The sequence below is a fragment of the Oryctolagus cuniculus genome, chromosome 12 (assembly GCF_964237555.1).
Source record: "Oryctolagus cuniculus chromosome 12, mOryCun1.1, whole genome shotgun sequence".
In the NCBI taxonomy this organism is placed as follows: Eukaryota; Metazoa; Chordata; class Mammalia; order Lagomorpha; family Leporidae; genus Oryctolagus; species Oryctolagus cuniculus.
In genome coordinates, this window is record NC_091443.1 from 11729168 (window position 1) to 11742743 (window position 13576).

At 51.3% G+C, this 13576-nt stretch overlaps 1 protein-coding gene across 8 annotated transcripts in view; it reads right to left on the reverse strand.

Annotated features, from left to right (window-relative positions):
• Positions 1-13576, reverse strand: part of APBA2 (amyloid beta precursor protein binding family A member 2) — a 227238-nt gene that overhangs the window by 66543 nt on the left and 147119 nt on the right. The window contains exon 1 of one of the 8 annotated variants that reach the window (XM_051822258.2): positions 9649-10384. The exons of the other annotated variants lie outside the window; for them this stretch is intronic. The gene's annotated coding sequence lies outside the window, so the exon portion shown is untranslated. Of the gene's footprint in view, positions 1-9648; positions 10385-13576 lie in introns of those variants that run through there. 8 annotated transcript variants of the gene reach the window in all.

Here is a 13576-nt window from a genome sequence, read left to right on the forward strand (position 1 = left end):
ACTAGAAAGCTCCAGGTGGGAGCCAGGCATCGGTGGGTATAAAGATGGCCCAGGCGACTCCGACGGGCAGCAAAGTGTAGACATCACTAGTTTCCTGGATATCCCGCTACCCTGCAAAGAACAGACTGAGAGCCCCGCGTCCCAGGATGGCTGGTCAGAGACTAAACTCGCCCATAAACCTGGCACTGTTTCCAGAAGTTCTAGTCCATCTCACTTCTTCCTGCCCAGAAGCGGTGCCTCACTCTGTCAAGGACTGGATGCTGAAGTAGGTGGTAACACGCGGAAGGCAACGCTCGCCTCCTCACGCCCATCTTCAGCCCTTTCCACTAGTCACACGCTTGTTCTCCCAACATTCCCCTGTGCTGCTGCCAGGGATGGCCCGGGGAAGCCGCTCACACGTCCAGCCCTGGCTCCCTTCACCCACGCACACCCAGGAATCTCGCCCCAATGTTCAAGTCTTCAGTGGCTCTCAAGGGCTTTGTGGCTTTCTTCCCAGCTGTTGACGTGTCCTGTTGTGCTCCTCCTTGGATATATCATGTGGTGGCTGCTCTCAGAGGACTTTCTGTCCCTTCCTTATATGAGGGTCCTTCAAAAACTTTATGGAAAATGGAATTAAAAGGTAAGTTTTGCTGATACAAAAAAAAAAAAAAAAAAACATGAAAACCACCTATTATGAAAAATTCTCTACATAGTCTTAAAAAAGATTTGCAACAAAATAAATTTATCTTTTAAATCCATTCTTCCATGATCTTTTGAAGCATTCTCATGTTCACCTCTTATTGTTGAGGTACAGAAAAAAAAATACAGGGGCTGGCATTGTGGTGTGGTGGATAAAGCCTTCTCCTGCAATGCTGGCATCCACATGGGTTGGCTCGAGTCCTGGCTGCTTCACTTCTGATCAGACTCCCTGCTATGGCCTGGGAAAGCAGAAGAAGATGGCACAAGTACTTGGGCCCCTGGACCCACGTGGGAGACCCAAAAGAAGCTCCTGGCTCCTGGCTTCAGCCTGGCCTAGCCTTGGCCATTACAGCCATTTGTGGAATGAACCAGTGGATAGAAGATCTCTCTCTCTCCCTCTTCCTCCCTCCTTCCTTCTCTCTATCTTTGCCTTTCAAATAAATAATCTTTAAAGAAAAGCAGCAGCAGAAGATGGCCCAAATGTTTGGCTCCCTGCCACCCACAGAGGAGACCCGGATGAAGCTCCTGGCTCCCGGCTTCAGCCTGGTGCAGCCCTGGCTGTTGCAGCCATCTGGGGAATGAGTCAGCGGGTGGAAGATACTCTCTCTCTGTCTCTCTGTTTCTCTCTCCCTCTCCCTCTGTAACTCTTACAAGTAAATAAACACATCTTAAGAAAGAAAAGAAAAAGTATGCTAATCTGGTAAACATTCACCTATGGAACTATTCTTAAGCCCTCATGGTTTCTGGTTGATGATGTTGATACCTCCTTCGGATAGTCACGACTTTGCTTCTCCCTTCTGGCAGGTGGCCCTCTTCTGACCGCTTGCCCTGCATGTCCCTGGCCAGTAAAGGAACTAGGACGCTAAGACACATTCTGGACATAGGCTTCACTGTCCTGAAGATGCTTCTGTTCTACTGGGCTGCACCAGGTGGAGACGAGGGAGACACCCAAAAACCCAGCGATCACAAAAACACATTCTGTGGTACAGCAAGGTGAACCAAATTGGCAACCACATGTCACACACCTCAATACAGTTAAGAGATGCTGAACGGATTCACCGTAAGGAATGATGAAAGTGTCATGTGATACATCTATTAACGACCCATCAAAACATCACAATGCACATCACACATGCAAACAGGGGTAACACGTCAATTTTCAAAAGAAAACCTTTGGAATGCAAAGATATAAAATATGAAAACAATGCTTTAAAATCAAAATTAGAGGCCGGCACTGTGGCATAGCGGGTAAAACTATCACCTGCAGTGCCGGCATCCCATAAGGGTGCTGGTTCAGGTCCCGGCTGCTCCACTTCAGAACCAGCTCTCTGCTATGGCCTGGGAGCAGCAGGAGATGGCCCAAGTCCTCTGGCCACTGCACCCATGTGGGGAACCCAGAGGAGGCTCCTGGCTCCTGGCTTCGGATTGGCACAGCTCCGGCCATTGTGGCCAATTGGGGAGTGAACCAGCAGATGGAAGATCTCTCTCTCTCTCTCTCTCTCTCTGCCTCTCCTTCTCTGTGTAACTCTTTCAAATAAATAAATAAATCTTTTTTAAAAAATCAAAATTAATGCAAAAAAATCTATGATGAACAAAACATCAAAATGTTAAATAAAGACAAGATTGCTATTACTGCTTTTTCCTTTTGCCTGAGGCTGCAATCCAGGTCAGCTAGGCACTATTAATGATGCTTTTCTAAAAAACATTTTCACCATTAAATACAACGCTGGCAGCTGGGAAAAGACAGCTCTGTTCTGGAATTTGACATCACAGACCTTCTGATCTGGCTCTCTTCCCCGTGGATACAAAGAGACAGGGAGCCACAGTGGCCACCAGGAAGGGGCCACGTCTTCAAAGACTCCACAGAATTACATTTAACCTGCTGGGCACTACTGGGCAATGAAGAGGAAATGCCCTCCCATCAAAGGGAGGGCTGAAGGTCCTTGTTTAAATTCAGGCCTCCGTTTACTGGAGGGCCTTGGGAGAGATTTCATGGAGGGACGGAGCTCCCCGCTTGGGAAATGGAAAATGACCATCCCAGCCTGCAGGACTCGAAGTGGGTTAAATACTGGGACCTCAAAAAGTTCTCGGAAAATGCAATTAAAAGGTAAGTTTATTATGATGGAACAATTGTTTTGAAGATCATGCATACAGAAAGTCTTCAAAAACTTCATGAAAAATACATGTAATGAAAAAAAAGATGCATAAGTTTCAAACCATTCTGCACCAGGGGCCGGTGTCACAGTGCAGCGAGAAAGCTGCCACCTGCACCACCGGCACCCACACGGGCACTGGTCTGAGTCCCGGCTGCTCCCCTGACCCAGCTCCCTGCTAACGGCCTGGGAAAGCCAGAAGACGGCCAAGCACCTGGGCCCCTGCCACCCACGTGGAAGTCCTGGAAGAAGCTCCTGGCTTCAGCCTGGCGCAGTGCTGTTCATTGCAGTCATCTGGGGAGTCAATCAATGCATAGAAGATCTCTCTCTGTCCCTCCCTCTCCGTAACTCTTTCAAAGTAAGAAAAAAATTTAAAAAAAAACCACTTTCTGTTTAGCTTTGTTTTGTTTTGTTTCTCTTCATACTATTAGCAGAACTCCTCTACCTACGGTAGGGCCAGCTATAAGATCACTAAATAAACTATAAGATCACTAATAATAGATCATTGCAAAAATTAAGAATGGGAATCCGAGAAAGAGGGGAGGGAAGGGTTGGAATGTGGGCAGGAGGGAGGGGCAGCCCCACTTTGTTCCTAAATCTATATATGAAATTTATGAAACTTGTATAACTTAAATAAAAAATATAAAAAAAGAATTCTACCTACAAACCATATTGAATCTGCTAAAAACTAATTAAAATTAAAGCAAAAAAAATTTAAAAAGGAAAAAAAAGAGTAACCACATTAAACTAACCAGTGCATACAGCACGTTGAAGAAAGCTTTAAGTTAAATGGTAAGGGAGAGAAAGCCCGATTCAGCGCGTGTCCTACACAGGGAAGAGGCGGATGGGAGGGGCTGCAGCCAGGTGACTCCAACCTTGGCTGTGCACCTCTGCAGACGAATTCGCATCTCAGCGGCACCGCAGAAAGGAGCCAGGCCCTCGTAGGCAGGTAAGAGTTGCTCTCCCAACACAGCAGCTCTCACACAAGGCCCACCTGGAGAGTACCCAGGCTTCATGGCGCAAGATTCTGAGGAAGTGGGCCATAGGCCAGGGCTTTGCCTCTGCCATCAGGGGCCCTAGGACTGCACTCGAAAGCCCCGCCCTTTATAGATGCCTGCCACTCTCTAGTGACTTCCAGCTGCCTGTAGGACGGCACCAACCCCACACCCCCACCCCCAGAAATACAAGGCCCTTCCCTCGATGCTCAGGGAACCACCAAGTTCAGGGCCATCTCTCCCCTCTTCCTGGGGTGGGGCAAGACGACAGCAGGACAAGATGACAGCTCTCATCGACTTCTTCAAGACCCGTCACCTACACTCCTGCCAGCAGGGCAACGGTGGGAGGTCCTGCAGGACCGGGGTTATTCACAGAAGTGCAGACAATTCCTGGACCAGGAGGTGGGGTGTGGCCAGAGAGAGGTGCGGAAGTGCAACGGAGCAGGGCTTCTTTAAAGTAAGCCGTTCTTCTACTGGGTTCCTAACACTGGCTATGGCTTGAACATGTCTCCCCAAGGCTCACGTGTTGCAAATGGAAAACCCCAAAGTCGTATGCCAATCAGATCCTTGGGAGGAAGTGTGGATTTAGACGAGGTGTGAAGAGTGATGGCCCCAGGATGGCCCTAGCGGCTTTACAAGGAGAGGGAGAGAGACGCAGGCTGGCACACCGGCTCGGTCCCGCCACGTGCTGCCCTCTGCCCTCTTACTATGCATCAAAACGGCCCTCGCCAGATTTCGGGGCCGTGTTCTAAGACTTCCTAGGCTCTAGAAGCGCGAGCCAGGTAAGCCTCCCTTCTTCAAAAGCCCAGTCTGTGGCATTCACTGGGACCAAGAGAACACAGACAAAGTCAGCATCCAATTCAGCTCCAGCCCTGTGCGCTCCTGCAAGGCACCAACACGCAACCTTGTGCACGGACGCCCTTGGCAGTGCGAGGGTAAAGGACGCTTTTCCCAGCAATCTCAGCCCACAGGCAACTTTGTCAGGAAGCCCTTCCGTGCCTGCGGGGAGGCCACACATGGCCGCCAAGTCCTGGCTGCCCAGGTTCTGAGAACTCTTGGGCCAACGCCTGGTGGAAAGATGTGCAGTGGCTTCAAGCGCACCCTCCTTCGGGGGCCACAATCGCCACGTGAGGACAGCTGCCCGTGGGAGGGCGTGAGGAGCCAGGAACGTGACTCATCTACCACACAGCAGTCGCCGAGCTGAGTCCTGTACCCAGAAGGCAGCTTCCGAGGGCCCGCTGCTTCCCAGCGAGGAAGCTTCTGATCTGTTTCACGGTGCATTTTTAGTAGGGAACCGAGAGAGGAGCAGGTGCCCACTCGTCACATTCCATCCACAGGCAGCCACTGCTGGAGCCGTGGTCTCTCTCCTCCTGGGCTTTTTTCTGTGCACCTCCTTTGCTTAGCTGAGACCTCCCTGTAAACACGGCAGCTTGCTCTTCTCTTTCAACTTAACACCAGAGGCAGCAGCAATGCACCGCAAGCGTCATTTGAATGGCGGCTGCATCATATTTCCTGGCTGGATAATAATCTGCTAGCGACTGAATGCCTGTATTCTACCCCCAAACTTGTGTGTTGAATCCTAGCCTGCAGTACGATGGCTTTAGAAGGCAGGGACTCGGCGGGGGGGGGGGTGGGGGGGTGGGTGATTGGGTCCTAGGGGTGGTACTCTAATGGACGGGAAGAGTGCCCTTATAAAAGAGGGCCCACTGCCCTTCTCTCTCAGAGCCACCGAGATGCACCCATGTCCCACTGAAGACATGCACCTGCTCTGCTCCTGTCTGTGTGAGGATATGGTGAGAAGGCACCACCATGACCCGGGAAGCAGCCCCCAGCAGCCACAGGGTCCGCCGGCACCTTGACTTCGGACTTCTCAACCTCAGAACCATGAGAAAAAGTCTGCCATGTGTGCCATCTGCCACATCCTCCTACCGAATATAATGCCATAATGCTTTACACTATGAGCATTTTCACTGCTTCCAGGGCCTCCCTCCAGGACCCTTGAAGGGTGTCTTTGCTGCACATGGGAAGCACAGATCCTAGGATGAGTTCAGGATGAATGTGGCCAGGACAGAGTTAACCATCCCTCCCCTAGCCTGGCATGTGTGCAAACATATGGAGGCCCTTTGCCTCTGATTAATCATATTAAAGATAAACCGTTCACAACAGACCATCTGGAAAGCAATTCGGACGTACAGGAGAAGCACAATTACCTGCTACATGTCAAAGAAAATGAGGCCCTGTGTCCAGACCCAATTAATTCCAGAACAGCAAAGAAATCAATAGAAAATGCAGCCCCTGACACGGCGCTCACCACTTGCCTCCTGGAACATCTTAATGAGATGTGGGAAATAAAGGCAGATTGTCGACAGCGCAGAGCTCCTGGGTCCTTAGATTCTAAGTCGCAGCTTCCCTTTGCATGGGAAAACAGCACTAGCTGGCTCTCAGAGAGCTGCGGCACAGCAGGCCAAGAGGAAAGATAGCCATTCACTGACCACAACACCGGCCGGGTGAACCGCATCGCATGAGCTATGGACTCGGCCAAACTGTGGCCGACGCCGACCCTGTCTCCCACTCTGTTCTCGCGTGTTGTAAAGACAACATTCTTTTGTTCCCTGCAAATACAGTTTAGCTGCTTTGATGACACACCATTTGGCTTGAGACAGTCCTGGAGCACGCTTGTTAATCAGCTCAACGGTTCCAGACAAAAGTCACGGAGGAAGCGTTTCGCGTTGAGATCACAGGCAGCCGTGAGTTCTGCAAGGTGGCGAATGCATTAATCTTCTGAAAACCGGGCTGACATGCAACACGGCTGAGCAAGGCCCTGTAACCTGGCTTGCAGTCACAGAGCAGTGTGTTTCCCTTTGAAACATGGCAGGCAAACGGACAAAAATGTGGGCCACACACAAAACCTTTCAAGAATGGAATCCTGCTTCAATCGCTGGTGGCACATCCACAAGACAATTATGTGGGCAACTGAAACAAGAGGTTTCTCATGGGAAATGCATTGCTATGATTTGCTCACCACCAAATAAGGTAGATTAAATGGTGAAAAAAACACATGGAAACATCCCAAGGGTTGCCTTTACATCACGGGACATGGGGTGTGTGCTATGCAGCCCTGTGGGGCCTCAACAGCCACCCTTGATGGGTGACATTCCTGAAGAGGGAAGCAGGTAGGTGTCAGCATCCCTTGGAAGAAGGCTGGGGTGGGGTGGGGACAAATTTCGGGGCTCTCACTAGGCTGGGTAACGACTCTACCACGTCCTCATCCAGAATGAACAGAATAGGATGACCTGGCCCTCACCTCCATTAAAACCCACCCGGTCCAGGGTTCATCCCTTGATGGACAGCACGGCAACAGGGTAACCACGTGAACCTCTGGTGGGCAGGTATCTGCTGTGCTGTCGGGTGCTCTGAAAGTAAGGAGTGAAATGTCCCCCTCAAGGACTTCTGGACACAGCAGCGGTTTCCAGCCTCTGCCTAGTGTGATAGTCCTTGCAGGCCACTGGTGGGGAACTGGGGGTCCAAGAAGGGGGTGAGCCATTCCTGCCACGGACCTTTTTCTCAGCACGCCCGAGGAAAAGGCACAGCTTCTGCACCCACCGAGACTCACGCTCAGAGGTTCGCTGCTAACACACCCTCCTCCAGACCCATGCGTAGAACAGAGGAGATCGGCCGGCCCCAGTCCTGCTGTGTCCACGGTTCTCTGGTCATTTCCAAGTACGTACCTCCCCATGCAGACCTACAAGAAGCTACAGGCTGGGCTGGCTGTGGTGGGTTTGTGGTTGTCTGGAGCTTGGTCCTCATCACTGTGTTGCTGGGAGGGGGAGCCTTTAAAAGGTGGGGCCTGGTGGGAAGTTATCAGGTCACTGCCCTCAGGGGGACTGACAGAAACCCCTCAGGACCTTGGTCAGTTCCTGGGAGCAGGCTGCTCCAAAGGAGCAAGCCTGGCCCCTCCCCAGGCGGCTTCCTGCCCCCACCACGTGGTCTGTCTACACCTACACCTACACACACACACACACACACACACACACACCAGCCCTGAGGTCCATTCGGCTTCCTGCCCCCACCATGTGGTCTGTCTACACCTACACACACACACACACACACACACACACACACACACCAGCCCTGAGGTCCATTCGGCTTCCTGGCCCCACCACGTGGTCTATCTATACCTACACACACACACACACACACACACACACCAGCCCTGAGGTCCATTAGGCTTCCTGCCCCCACTACATGGTCTACACCTACACACACACACACACATACACATAGCCCTGAGGTCCATTCGGCTTCCTGCCCCCACTACATGGTCTGTCTACACCTACACCTACACACACATACACACACACCAGCCCTGAGGTCCATTAGGCTTCCTGCCCCCACTACATGGTCTACACCTACACACACACACACACATACACACAGCCCTGAGGTCCATTCGGCTTCCTGCCCCCACTACATGGTCTGTCTACACCTACACCTACACACACATACACACACACCAGCCCTGAGGTCCATTAGGCTTCCTGGCTCCACCACGTGGTCTGTCTACACCTACACACACACACACACACACACATACACACACACCAGCCCTGAGGTCCATTCGGCTTCCTGCCCCCACCACGTGGTCTGTCTACACACACACACACACACACACACCAGCCCTGAGGTCCATTCGACTTCCTGGCTCCACCACGTGGTCTGTCTACACCTACACACACACACACACACACACACACACCAGCCATGAGGTCCTCACCAGAGTCCAAAACAGTGAGCAGAAGTAAACCTCTTCTCTTCCCCCATACCCGGACAGAGGCATCTGATAACAGCAACAATAAATGGACGCGCATGAGGCCGAACCAGGACTCAGCTCAAAACACACGCGGACCCTCTGCAGCTCAGGGCATGGGCTCGTCTGGAAATGGGATCATTGCAGATGTACCTGGTGAGTGCCCAGCCCGACACGACAGGGTCCTTATAAAAAGAGGGAATCTGGGATACAGACATACCAACAGGGAGAGGCTCCTGCGCTGGCAACAGCCGAGATCTACAAGCGAGGGAAGCCCACAGCTCGCCAGCGAGGCCCCAAAGGGAAGAGGCCGATGGCTCGTCCTGCTGACCCCTGGACCTGGGACCTGCCACCCCTGGATGCTGAGACGAGAGGCTTCTGGGTTGAGGCCACCAGGTTCATGAGCTAACACACCCATAGGACGACCTGTGCATACCAAAGTCAGGAGTCCTTAGGTCCACCTTCAAGGGGGTGCTCCTGCATGTGGCCAGGGGTGTTTCTTTCACCCAGCTACTCAAGCTTCCCTGCTGCTCCATGCAAATGCTTTTAAAAAAAATTATTTATTTGAGAGGTAGAGTTACAGAGAGAAAGAGGGAGAAACAGACAAAGGCCTTCCATCTGCTGGTTCACTCCCAAAATGGACACAACAGCTGGAGCCAAGCTGATCCGAAGCCAGGAGCCAGGAGCTTCCTCTAGGCCTCCCAAGTGGGTGCAGGGGCCCAAGGACTTGGGCCATCCTCTGCTGCTTTCCCAGGTGCATTAGCAGGGAGCTGGATTGGAAGTGGAGCAGCCAGGATCTGAGTCAGTGCCCATACGGATGCTGGCACTGCAGGCAGAGGCTTAGCCTACGGCCCCACAGTGCTGGACCTTAATTTAGCTCTTTCACTTCTCACATCAGCATTTTCTAACTCCCAGCACTCAGACCTTGCAAACACGGTCTTAATTATATGTATTTTTTTTTAACTTGAGGGGGTTACTGACCTAGCACAGAAACAACTGATGGGTGGACACCGACCTTGCAAACTTCAATCCTTGGCTCCAGGAGCTCTCCACGGGAGCCAGAGTTCCACAGCCAATGATGTCGTCTGCAGACAGAGTTGCTTTTATCTATGCCTCTGCGACCTATATGCCCTCCACTTCCGTTCTCCGCCTTCCCGGACCAGCCAGGACTTCCTGGACAGCGTCAGGCAGGAGTGAGGAGAGCCAGGAGGCGGGGAAGCATTCAGTCTGGCTGAGTATGACGCCAGCTGCAAATCTTCGGGAAAAGCACCAGCCGAGCAGGTTTCCTTCTCCTGCTGCCTGCTCGGGGCTGTTCTCTCTCCGGAGCGGATGCTGAATTCCATCAACTGCGTCTCCCCCTCCGGAGACACTCACGTGCTTCTCCTTCCTCCCCCTGCTTAACATGAAGGCTTCACTAACTTCAGGATGTTGAAGCAGCCTGGCTTTCCTGTGCGAACGCTACTCGGTCACGAAGTGTTAGCTTGTTGATATTGCTGGATTTGTCTGTCGGGGACTTGTTACAGCTCCACTCATGGAAGATAATAGTGTGGAATTCCCTTCGCTGGTATTATCCTTCATAAGAGTAACACCGGGCTCACTGACTGAATCTGGAAGTAGTCTTGCTGCGTCTATTTTCTGAAAAATACGATGGAGAACTGGTGCTACGTCTCCCTTAAATGTTTGGTGGAATTTATCAGTGAAGCCATCTGGGGCTGGGGTGTTCGTCTATGGAAGATTTTCATACAATAAATTCTCCATCTTTAATAGAAAAGTCAGGCTCTGGTCCTTGAATGAGTTGTGGTCATTCATTCTGTAAAACAAATTGGTCTTTTTCTTAGAGTAGAGGCGTAGGCTGCCTTGAGACCTCTCTTCTTTTCTAACATGAGAGCCTTAGAAAACCTCTTAATCACTATCTTACCTGCGATCTGGAAGACTTAGTCACTGAGTACAGAAGCCTGGATTCGTAGCTTTTTAATTTTCTTTATAGAAAGGTAAAGATTGCTCCAGCTGTCTTACGGCCGCCACAGTTCCTCATAGAAATCCAGTCACTGGAGTAACTGTTCCCCTATGACAATGTACCATCTCTAACGGGGTCTGCCTATACAATTTGTCCTTTATCTTTGGTTTTCAGCACCTTGATTATGATACGTCCAGGCATCATTTTCTTTTGGTTTATGCTGTTGGGGACCTGTGCTTCTCCAGTCTGTAAATGGGTGTCTTTCAACAAAATTGGATGTTTTCAGGCCCTACTTCTTCAAATACTGCTTTTGCCACACGCTCGTCCTCCTGTCACTAGGGAATCCCAAGGATATAAACGTGAGCGCTCCTGGTCTTGTCCTACGAGGTCCGCTCGGCTTTGCTCGCTTCCTGACGTCATTCTTGTGTCTGCTCAATGAGACTTCTGCTCACTCAGGGCTCACAGATCCCCCCTCCCCACCACCCCTCCCCACCTCCACTGCACCCTGGAGCCCATCCAGTGAAATTTCTATTTCAGATCTGTTATTTTTTTTTTTAACAGGCAGAGTGGACAGTGAGAGAGAGAGACAAAGAGAAAGGTCTTCCTTTGCCGTTGGTTCACCCTCCAATGGCTGCCATGGCCGGCGCTCTGCGGCCGGCGCACCGTGCTGATCCAAAGGCAGGAGCCAGGTGCTTCTCCTGGTCTCCCATGGGGTGCAGGGCCCAAGCACTTGGGCCATCCTCCACTGCACTCCCAGGCCACAGCAGAGAGCTGGCCTGGAAGAGGGGCAACCGGGACAGAATCCAGAGCCCCGACCGGGACTAGAACCCGGTGTGCCGGCGCCACTAGGTGGAGGATTAGCCTAGTGAGCCGCGGCGCCGGCCCCAGATCTGTTTTTCATTCCTAAGGTTTATTTTTCTTTCATTTTCACAGTTTATATTTCTCTGCTGAGAATTTAATTCATTCAAAAATGTCTCCCCCTAGCCTCATGGAATATGGACGTTAACATCACTGCCAATTTTTGGCTAATATACACATCTCGGTCATCTCAGGGTTGACATTTGTTGATTATGCGTTCCCTTGAAGATTGGTATTTTTTTCTTAAAAAAAAAAAAAACAACACATTAATTGATCAACTGGAGAATTGATCAGATTTTCTTACTTCTTCATATGCCAGAAAATTTTGGATTGCATCCCAGGCATTTTTAATATTTATGTTTTGAGACCCAAATGTTACTTTTCACTTGTTTATTTTGTCAGTCAGACCACAAGGTACAGCTCACCTATTTTAGGAGGTGGGTTGAATGCCAGTCCCCCTCTCAAAAGCCTGTGCTGTGCCATTTGTGTCTGCCCCTCGCATGAGCCACATGGGGTGGAGTCTGGGACTTGAGCCATGGCTTGCACCGCCGTTCAGTTCCAAAGCCTGTGTGTCCCAGCACCCAAGTGAGGGATCCCCTTTCCCACATCTCTCCTCGGCAAGATTTCACGCACACTCTCCCGCTCCCAGAGGCTCCTATTTCTGACTCCTCTAGTCACAGGCTTGGGGGTCTCTCAGGGTTGTAGCCTCCCACCCTGATGCATAGTTTTGTGCAACTGGAGCCTCTCTGGGGACAAAGCAACAAGACAGAGAGAAGAGGGGCCAATGCCGTGGTGTAGTGGGTGAAGCCACTGCCTGCAGTGCTGGCATCCCATGTGGACATCAGTCTGAGTCCTGGCTGCTCCCCTGCTGATCCAGCTCTCTGTGCCTGGGAAAGCAGTGGAAGACGCCCAGTGCTTGGGAGAAGCTCCTGACGCCTGGCTTCAGATCAGTCCAGCTCTGGCCATTGTGACCATTTAGGGAGTGAACCAGTGGATGGAAGATCTCTCCCTCTCTCTCTCTCTCTTCCCTCTCTCCCTCTGTCTCTCCGTTACTCTGCCTTTCAAACAAAATAAACAAATCTTTTTTAAAAGTCACATCTTCAAACCTATCTTTACAGAGAGAGAGAGAGAGAGAAGTGAATGAGGACCTCCCTCCAATCTTTATACAACACCCAGCTCCGCCAGGCAGAGAGCTGGACTTGCCCTTGGAACTTCAGGTGCTGCTACTCTGGGTCTAGCTTCAGGCCGGGGCCAGGAGAGGAGAAAGGATCAAAAAGAACAACCCACAGCAATTCCCCTCCTCTCCAGCTCAGTCTTCCGGCCAGAGAAGACCCTCTCAGTCTTTGCTGACCCTCTCGGTCTTTGCTGACCCTCTGTCTTTGCTGACCCTGCCTACGATGCTATTGCCCCAGTAAGCAGACACTCAAATGAAAGGAGGAAGCCAAAGGTCTCAGTGCCAACACACAAGCATCTGCACTTTGACCTCCCTCCTGCTGCTGCTCCTTTTTATTCTGTCCAGAGTTTTCTGCCGTAAGCAATACAAGGGATGGGCCAGGCAGCTAACTCCATCCTCACCAACACCACACATACTCCACTGATCTGTGAAATGCACATTAAATTAAAATCTACTTATTTTTGCTCAATTCATCCGGCACATGAACTGCCAATCAGCATTTGGCTCAGCCTGACATCGCCAGCATTTTCATCGGCAGGAAAGGTTGTGTCAGGGGAAAACTCATGACCTCTACCAGTCCCAGGGTCGTGTCAGGGGAAAACTCATGACCTCTACCAGTCCCAGGGTCGTGTCAGGGGAAAACTCATGACCTCTACCAGTCCCAGGGTCGTGTCAGGGGAAAACTCATGACCTCTACCAGTCCCAGGGTCGTGTCAGGGGAAAACTCATGACCTCTACCAGTCCCAGGGTCGTGTCAGGGGAAAACTCATGACCTCTACCAGTCCCAGGGTCCTCAGTCCCAACTGCAGTTAGAATCAACCTGGGGAGTTTTAAAAAACACCAAGTCCTGGGTCGCACCCAGTGCTGTGAGGTCAGAATGTCCGGGTAGGGCTCTGACACCCCTGTTTTGAACTCTCTCAGTGACTCAACACTCAGCCAAAGCTGGGAGGCCTA